General features: G+C 40.3%; 1 pseudogene; it reads left to right on the forward strand.

The window, feature by feature from the left end:
- The first annotated feature begins 4823 nt into the window (after window positions 1-4823).
- Window positions 4824-7633, forward strand: LOC143389843 (mannosyl-oligosaccharide 1,2-alpha-mannosidase IB pseudogene; annotated as a pseudogene).
- The last annotated feature ends 2437 nt before the right edge of the window (window positions 7634-10070 follow it).

Consider the following 10070-nt stretch of genomic DNA (forward strand, 5'->3'; position numbering starts at 1 on the left):
GGTTGCAAAAAATATGTATGGGGCTTTAAACAAATGGGATAAAATTTCAAAGCAAAAATAACAAAGGATAATAAGTTCCAGGAGAGTCACTGATCCTGGCCTGCATTCACCATATCTCTGGGCGAGGGAGATGGAGTTAGATGATGAATGAAGCTCAGTGGACAGCAGGGAGGTTTTGAGGAAGCACTAGAAGTCAGACAGCCTGGGCTGGACACCCTCTACTCTGATCATTAGCATATCCTCTCACCTTTTGTTGCCTCTGTTTCTGTTCTGTACAAAGATGATGATCAAACACTCTTCTTGGAAGGTACAGGATGGTCTGAAAAGGAAACAGAATTTGTAAAGTGCTGAACATAAGCTCTTTGTTGTGTGCAGGGTCACCAAAATCAGATTTCTGTGCAGAAAAGTACAATCCAAGAATAAAAAGTCACTGTTTACTGCTGTCTGCAAGTAAGATGGTGTGTAGGTTTGAGAGTTCTTTATTAAGTTTAAAAAAAATTATTTGATTCCTAATCATTGTTCATATTGATGGAAACAGTGTGACCTATAAGTACATGTATGCAGTGTAATGATCAGATACAAGCCATTAACACATCCATCACCTCCAACATTTGTCATTTCTTTGTGTTAGGCATGTTCAAACTCCTCTCCATGAACTATTTTAAAGTAAAGAGTTAACTATTGTCAATCATAGTTACCTTATTGTCCGACAAAATATTAGAAATTATTCCTCCTGTCCATCTGTACTCTGGTACATGTTAATCCTCTTCTCTCTGTCCCCATGTCCTCCACCCCCTCCCCAGGCTGCAGTATGGGTTCAGGAATTCTTGAATATAAGAGTGTAGGAAAGAAGCAAGTCAAGATGTGGCACCCCTGTGGCTTACTTGTCTTTCTTCCCAACTCAACTGTGAGATCCCTGGTGCACAGTAGAAGGCCACAGGATGTCTTCCATATCCATGAATGACCAGCAACAGTGACAGCTTCAGGAAAACATCTGTGTCAGCATTTAACCTCCATCAAATCCCAGTCACCACAGCCATCCCAGGTGGCAGAAGAGACCCACATGCAGGATGCCTTCAACTTTGTACAAAATGTACAGCAAATTCATTCCTCCCTGTCCCTCTTTCTCTCAGAGATTCTTGGAGTCATTTTCCCTAAGCAGAAAAAACATTTCTACTGCTTTGGCCAAACTCTGGGTCAAGGGAGGTTTTCACAATGATGTCTAGTGAATTGGTATTTGAGGAATGTGCAAAGACACTTTTGGATTGGGAACCAGCCTCTCCCCTTCATTAATTTGTTTTCATTCTGCATTCACCTAACAATCCTGGGAATGATGCCCAACCATCACCTCCATGGACAAAGCCCCTGACCCCAAAGCATTTGGAGAGAAAGAGGGATTAGTAGGGACCTCAGCACATCAGGGACCACCTGTCTCTCTGAAAGATGTTCTGTCATTTTCTTTACTCAAAAAGACTAATAGTCCTGTAGGCTCCAGACTTTGGGTTCTGTGAAACTCAAAATTAATGTATTAAATTTATCATGTGTTCCACTTGCTCAGGCCATGTAGCACAAATTAATTTTCACAGTAATTGGCTAAGGTGGAAAGAATCCACCAATCTCTGTGTTGGAGATCAATGCTGACTTTAGGGACAAGGTGGTGGAGGTTAGTTAGGGGTGTGGTCCTGGGTGTTCCTGGGTTGCACTGGCCTGAATTGTTTGGCCATGGCTAAGCAGACTTCCCCCAGACCAATTCTTTTTCACATCCATTAGCCTAATCTAACAATTTGAAGCCCAGTGTGAGGCCAAAATTAGGAAGAGACTCTCCAAGTTGGATGGTGATAATTTCTAAACCAGTTGTTCAGAAGATTACCCTGGAGCAGGGTGAAATGTGGGTTCCTGGACTCTGCCTCAGAGACAGATTATGAGGAATCTGAGGTTCCTGAAATTTGCATTTTACAAACACCTTAGGTAATTGCAGCCCAAGTACCTCCCTAGTGATTTTATTCATTTATTTCTGGGGTACTAGGGATTTAAGTCAGGAGTGCTTTACCACAGAGCCACATTCTCAGCCTTTAAAAAAAATTTTAGAAACAGAATCTTGCTGAGTTTTTCAGGGTCTTGGTTTTGAAAGTTGCTGAGGCTGGCTTTTGATCCTCCTGCCTGAGGATCCCAAGCCCCCCAAGTCAGATTACAGGTGTACATCCCACACCCAGTTCCCTATTGCATTTTAAAGACAGTTAAAGAAAGGTCTAAGGGTGCTTCATTTAACAGGCAACAGGAAGCACCCTGGGAGAATCCCTCTATTATTAGCTAACTGGTGGCCCTTACTTGGATTTGAGAGATCTGGGTTCAAATCTCATCTACATGATACATGAGTTCACAATTCTTTCCTCAAGCTTCCCCTCTTCTATGTTTCTATTGAAGTCTGCATGTTGAGCTGAGTAGTAGCTGAGGTGCTGAATAAAATGGGAAATGATGAGATGAGGACATGGGGTGAATAAAACAGCCCCTGATTTCCCCTCTTCTATGTTTCTATTGAAATCTGCATGTTGAGCTGAGCAGTAGCTGAGGTGCTGAATAAGATGGGAAATGATGAGATGAGGACATGGGGTGAATAAAACAGCCCCTGATTTTGTTGCACAACTACTTTTTCCTGACTCTTTTTGAAAATTAGCACATTTTGTTTGCTGATTACAAATGTGGTTAAAAAATTTGACAATATGAAAACATTACAAATAAGTTGGAGTTCCCTGTGAGCCCATTCCTGTAGGAAAAAAAATGAAATCCCCATGGAGAGTCTGGGAGTATTTTGTTCTGTGCAAACACAAACAAATGCAGGATCACTTGGAACATTCTATTTGGCAGCCTTGGATAATTGACCTTGGGGATTTTTTCAGAAAGAACATGCAGATGTGCATCTTCCTTCTTTGTGGGTCTGATGACTGACTTTGAGCCAGACTGACCGATGATGGTATCAACAAAGACAAGCTCAGAAAGGCAGTGCTCTTCCATGATTCTGGGATCATATGACTTCTGTCTGTAAAACAGCCCAGTCACCCTTGAGTACCATTCATGATACAGGGGCTGATGGGATGGAGGATCTGGGACATTTTGCAACAATGCCTATGGCAAAGCTTCAGCAAACCAGGGGGACTTAAGACCTTATCTAACTCAATGCATTTTGCTGTTCAGGTGACGAAGGCCTGAGAGGGGAGACTGTCCAAGGTCACACACTATGTTTTTCATTGCATCTGGACTTGAACCCAGTACCCTGCCTTTCTTATTTAATTTTTCATTCTCTGTTTTTTTCCTTTACTTTTTGTTAATATTTAAAGGGAATTATGTAATGTGTTAGTATATATATATATATATTTGATGTACACAGCAAAATGATTAAAAATGTTACACAAATTGATAGACTCATCATCTCATAGAGTTGTTTCTTTTATTTTTGTTGTGAGAGTACTGACATCTGCTTTCTAGGTCAATGAGTTGCCCCAGGACATTGGCAGCTGCCATCTGAGGGATTCTCAATCTCCCCCTCATCTACAGGGCCACTGATTATCTTCTTGGCAATAAACTGTCAATCAGTATGCGTTTTGGTGGCATAAACTTGAAACTTTAAGTCTGCATTTAGAACAATAATACCACAGAAGCCCTGATCTATTGGGCATTTAAAATTGGTCAGTTCATTGGAAAACAATAACAAAAATAAAAGCAAAATTCAAGTTAGTATTACTGGGAATTTGTTAAAAATTTATAATTTTAAACATAAAACACATACAGCTCCTTACCCTGAGTTACCTGGGTACTGGGTAGGAGTGCATCCTTTTGCATATAAACTTCTGATTCAAGTTCTGCTCTTTTCTCTCTTAATCCATACCCTTAATATACTACCAATATAATTTCCCTCCTTGATTTTTTTTATTTTTGTATTTTGGGTACTACATCAGTGGCTGGACTTAGAGAAAACAGGCACAAGCTTCACAGTCACATTCAACAACAGTGATAAGCACTGTATAATGCACAAACATATTATCTTCTACCTTTCTTTTGGACCATGAATTAATCATTTTCTGTTGATATAATAAAATTGCTGAGGCAGGATTCTTTACAGAGGAAATAGGTTCATTTAACTAACAGATTCTCCCCATCATCCTTGGGGGATGATCTTCTGTCCTGCTGGTTAAGAAGAGCTTTCATTAAAGTAGCTATTTTTATTGAGAGTTATTATGTAACAGTCACTGTATAATGCAACAAATATGAAAGATTAAAGATGGTGGCTCTGTGAAAAGACACTCTTCTATTCCTAGGACTATTTTAAATATGAATTTTTTAAAAAGGTGAAACCTCTGCAGTTACATTTTTAAATTTCAAGCTTGATTCCATCTTAGTGTACCTGTGACTTCTGGTTAAAAAAAAAAAAAAAAAAAAACAACTGTGGATGGCAGGTTGGTCCATGTCCCCTCACCCGCTCCTCCGCCCGACTGCTCTAAGGCATGCGCCCTGAGGTGTTGGCCCCGAGGTGGTTCTGCTCTCTGGGCCTATGGAGACTGCGGACTGGGCCCAGGCTGCAGCCCCGCATGCGTGGGAGCACCACCTCTCCCGCCGCCGGCAGGGCAAACCGCTGCGAGGTACAGGAGGCAGCGCAGAGGAGGTCCCCAGTGGGGGCCGGTGGCAGGGCTGGAAGAAGCCAGAGCCGACCTCTGCAAGCTGAGGCGCGGTAGCTCCCTCGGCCTGAGACCTCCGCCTCCACAGGGCGCAGTGAAGAATGAGCAGGCGCCTGTCCCAGGCTCTGGGACAAGGGCCAGGGCAGCGGAGGCATGGGGTCGGTCTCTGTGGCGGGGCGCGACACCTTCAGCGGTGTCCAGGCTCGTGTGCAGGTGCCTGGTCGACTGAACTGGCCGCTGGGAGAAGGAGGAGGAGGAGGAGGAGGAGGACCCTTGTGGGTGCGGCTGCTGGGCCTCCCCTCCACCGCACACGTCGGGGCCGCTGGGTGGCCTCCAGAAGAGGAAGTTCCACTCCCTAACCAACAGTGCAGCGGCAGATCCCAGGAGTCAAGTATTTGAGGCGTGATTGCCCTGTGGGTGGACAGTGGAAGGTGCAGCATAGGCGCCAGGTGTCTGCGGGGCGGGTGGTGAGGTGCGGGTGATCGTCGGCTCCAACCTCCTTGCTTCACCCACCGCAGCTGCCTCAGCCTTCCTGAGAGGTGGGAGACCTTCCACCCTTTTGGGAGACTTCTAAGGAGATCTGCATTTCCCCAGACACTTGCCCCCTTTCCCCCACCACCATGAATGTTAAGAGACAGTGGAATAGAGACATCGAGGAGATTAAGTGGACCTTCTACAAGTTCTTAGACCTCGCCATCCTCCTGGTGGGGGAGGGAGACCACATTTGATCATCTCACTGGGGTGCGGAAATGGAAGAACCCACCTTGCAGTTTTTCTGCATTGTGGTTTGCGGGATCTACTCCCAGGAATAAAGAGAAGACTTGTAACAACTTGATGCAGTATATAAAGCCTAATGGCAGGAAGATATCACAGGACATAAAACTAGCAATCATTTGGAAGGCCACCTAGGTTTCCAGATGTAATTGGGCGAGAATGAAAGAGATACTTTTTAAAAAACACAACACTCCTGTGAGAGGTAAAAATTTGAGTTTATGCTATTTGTCAAGATTTTGAAAACGGTTCAATGTCTAGTACATTTGTTATGAGAATTTTATAAAATATCTTGTCCAAGAGCCTAAAGGATGACTACCCCCAGTCCTGCTGCCCCTGTTGGGATGCTCGATTCCACCTCTGAACCTGGGGCCACCCTGCTTCCCACATCACAAGCTATCTTGAGACTTTCTGAGAAGTTTATCCTTCTCCTTATTCTTAGTGCCTTCCTCACCCTATGTTTTGGGCAATTTCTTCCTTCCAGACTCTTCAAAACACAAACACATTGATCTGGGCTTAGAAGATGTATTAATTCTTCATATAGATGCCCACAAAGGGGCTAAAACTCCTGGAGTCTTCCTGATCCATGGACCTGATGAACATAGACACAGAGGAAAAGAAGACCACCATCTGAGAAATAAAATTCAACCAGACTATGAGAAGGCCCTGCAAGAAGCATAAGAAAAATTAAAGAAGTCAAAAGAGGAAATACAGGGGTTGGGTATGTGGCTCAAATGGTTGTGCTCTCACCTGTCATGTAGGCACTGGGTTCAATACTCAGCACCACATAAAATTAAATAAGTGAAATAAAGTTATTGTGTTCAACTACAACTAAAAAATAAATATTAAAAGAAAGCAAACCTCTGCCACCAGTCCCTATTCTAAATCTTGTAGGAATAAGTGGTGGAGGACTAGTAGACAGTGACATGAGAAAATGGGGAAAAAATTTAAAGAGATGATGAAACATGCCTGGGATAATTATAGGACATATGAATGGGGTCATAATGAACTCAGACCTACTGCAAGGAAAGGACACTATACTAACCTATTTGGAAGTTCACAGTTGAGTACTACCATAGTAGATGCTTTGGATACCCTTTATATCATGGGACTTCATGGTGAATTTCTTGTTGGACAAAGATGGATTGAAGACAACCTTGATTTCAGTGTGAATTCAGAGGTGTCTGTTTGAAGTTAACATTTGATTTATTGGACGTCTCTTGCAGCATATTACCTTTCAGGAGAAGAGATATTCAAGATTAAAGCAGTAGAGTTGGATGAGAAAGTCCCAACTTCTTTTGACACACCTACTGGGATTCCCTGGGGAAAGGTGAATCTGAAAACTGGAGTAGGGAGAAATTGGGGGTGGGCATCTGCAGGTAGCAGCATTCTGGCTGAATCTGGTACATTACATATGGAATTTGTCCACCTCAGCTACTTGACAGGGAACCTGATTTACTATAAAAAGGTTGTGCATATTCAGAAAGTACTTTAGCAAATGGATCATCCAAATGGCATTTATCCAAATTATTTGAACCCCAAAACAGGGCACTGGGGTAAGTATTATACATTAGTTGGTGGTATGGGGGACAGTATCTATGAATATAGATGGTTGATATCAGATAAAACAGATCATGAGGCAAGAAAGATGTATGATGATGCTATTGAGGCTATAGAGAAACACCTTATTAAGAAGTCTCAGGGTGGTCTTATCTTTATTGGATTATGCAAGAATAGGCACTTGGAAAAGAAGATGGGACATTTGGCTTGCTTTGATGGGGGAATGTTTGCATTCAAGTTTGATGGTGCAGTGGAGGCTGTGGCTCTCCAGCAGGCTGAAAAGTATTATATCCTCCAGCCAGAAGTAATTTAAACCTATTTGTACCTAGGGATGTTTACTCATGATTCAAGATAGAGTCAGTGGAGCTGGGAAGCAGTACTGGCTATTGAAAAGTACTGCCGGGTCAGTGGTGGATTTTTCTGGAGTCAAAAATATATATTTCTCTACTCCTACAAAAGATGATGTATAGCAGAACTTCTTTCTTGCTGAAACATGAAAATATTTGTATCTGCTCTTTTCCGGTGATGACCTTTTACATTTAGATCACTGGGTGGTTAACACAGAAGCTCACTCTTTGCCTGTGTTATATTTAGTTAACATCACACTTTCAGGTAATCCTGCTGTTCCATGAAAGCAGCTACAGAAGGAATAGTCTTACTTATGTTTTGTTTACATGAACCACTACAGAAACTAGTCTGGAGAAGTGGCTTTTGAAAATCCAGACCTCTAAGTAAACATGACAGGGTGAAACCTCCCTGTAAGGCTTTTCAACTTGTAGATATATCAGATTTGAAATAATTATTCCACTTTATACCTAACCAAAATATGTTCTGGTACCTGTAGGACAGAGAACAGATGTGCTTTGATTCTTAATGAGGTGGTCACACAAGAAGCACTGTCTGTTACTGCTGTATTGCTAGAACAATCCAAGAACATAGAGCACCTTGCAGAAATTAGATATGACTTTTGGAACCAATTATATAATTTTTTCCTCTCACAGTGGAGTAGCTTTTAAATTAGATATTACAAATTGGTTATTTCTATTTCTCCATTTAAATAATAGAATAAAATAAGATAAACACGAACAAAAGAACAGTGTAACTACATCAGTAGCAAGAAGACTCCAAAAAGAAACAGAAGTACCTATCCCTGTCTGAATTTTGAAGTTCCCCATTAGATGAACAGACTGGCAACCATTTCAACCGCAATGAAATTTCTTGGTTAAACTTTATTTTTCCTGGGGTATGATCTCACAAAGAATACTCTAAGTATTTTTCTCTATCTGATATCATTGAAATTGCTATTTATCAGGCTCTACTTAAGAGCCTGTGTTTAGGATTTTGTGCATGTAATTCAGTATAGTGGCATGACCAAAAGAGAGGGAAGTGCCAGTTTGTTGCTTTACTACATGTTCTTAGAGAAATCCTTGGTTTTGTTGGTAAGATGTTATTCTTCCAAACCAACATAAGTACCAATTAAATTTTATCCACTTTAATCTCATAATAAATGTAATAGAGTCAGGCATCTTACAACTTTATGTGGCTTGATAAAACTCACTATTGGTACCTAGGGAGATTTACTTATGATTTACCATGCAACTCTGCATTTGCCATGATAAGCAAAGTTACTTTTAAAATTTAGAAAGCAAACCCCAAACACAGTGAAACTTCCTTAAACATTCTATTAGGAATGGGAACAGGGGATCCTTTATTATTTCATCAGATGAGTGAGCTGTTCAAAAATATTTTTGTTTTTTAGTATTCCAAGAATATTTATAGACTCCAAAGGGTTAATCAGAATAACTTCAAAATAATTTTGGTGAAAAGAATGTAATTAATTATATTACACTGAAATTGGTTATATCTAAAACTTTTCTTTTACTGTTAATAGATTTTGCATTGATTTAAACAAAACTATTTCTTTATATTTTGGCAAAAGAAACTTAAATTTTATCAAGAATTATATAGTATAAGTTACTATACAATGCTTATAAATTTTTTGTCCCTTGAATTTCTGTGACAGTGAAAGATACTTTTTTCCTCTTGATTTAATATATTTTCCACTGACATTAATAAAAGTTGAAAACAATATAACTAGTACTTACTCTGAATTTAAATATTTTATAAAATGAGTTTGTACAGGAAGCTCACCTTGGAATTCTGAAAGCTTATTTCCTTATTTAGTCGATTGATTTTTAATCCTCTAATTAGCATGTAGTAGACTTAAATTGAGAAAAGATTTAATAAATTAATTAAACATCTTTTAAAATATTTATTTATTTATTAGTTGTAGTTGGACTCAATATCTTTTTTTAATTTATTTTGTATGTGGTGCTGAGGATCACGCCCAGGGTCTCACACGTGCTTGGCTAGTGTAATACTGCTGAACCACAACCCCAGCCCAAATAATTAGTCTTCTAAGGTTGATCATTTTATACCACAATCATCAGACAATCCTCACAGTTCAGTCAATGATCCATAAATGATAGCCACCCCAAAGTTGTTTAGTGTACATAGAAAATAAAGATGTAGAGCCAGTTGTATTAAATTTCTAAGAGGGTTAAATTTCAGTATCATTACTATTTGAAAATTTAAAATTCTTGCAAAGGGTAGATGACTAACTTTAGAAGAGAAAGGGAATATTTGATTCTCAGAAAAAAAATTAGCTTTCCTCCTAAAAGTAGCACAAGTAGCACTTATGGGTGACTGAAGAATAGTAAAAAAATTGAGTTGGAAAAAACCAAGAGTATCTGTGCAGATAGCAGTAATATCCCCTGACCATCCTTCTACCTCTCTTTCTAGAAGAGTGCAGAGTAAAGGGGCTATACTGACTCCCAAGGTACTCCTCACCAGAGGAGACAGAACTCCTAACCCAAGTGCTCTATATTACTTGGATGACTGGAGCTTAAGAAAAGTCAAGGAAGTGTACAAGCAGAGCCAGTTCCAATCTGAGAGGGACCATGGAAGAGTCTTCTTCACTACTCCCTACCGTCTTTGTGATGATAAGTCTAGAGATTATAACAGTGCTTTTTCTTCTCTGAATACTGAAGTCAATTAAAGTCAGATACA

The sequence above is a fragment of the Callospermophilus lateralis genome, unplaced genomic scaffold (assembly GCF_048772815.1).
Source record: "Callospermophilus lateralis isolate mCalLat2 unplaced genomic scaffold, mCalLat2.hap1 Scaffold_66, whole genome shotgun sequence".
NCBI classification, from domain to species: domain Eukaryota; kingdom Metazoa; phylum Chordata; class Mammalia; order Rodentia; family Sciuridae; genus Callospermophilus; species Callospermophilus lateralis.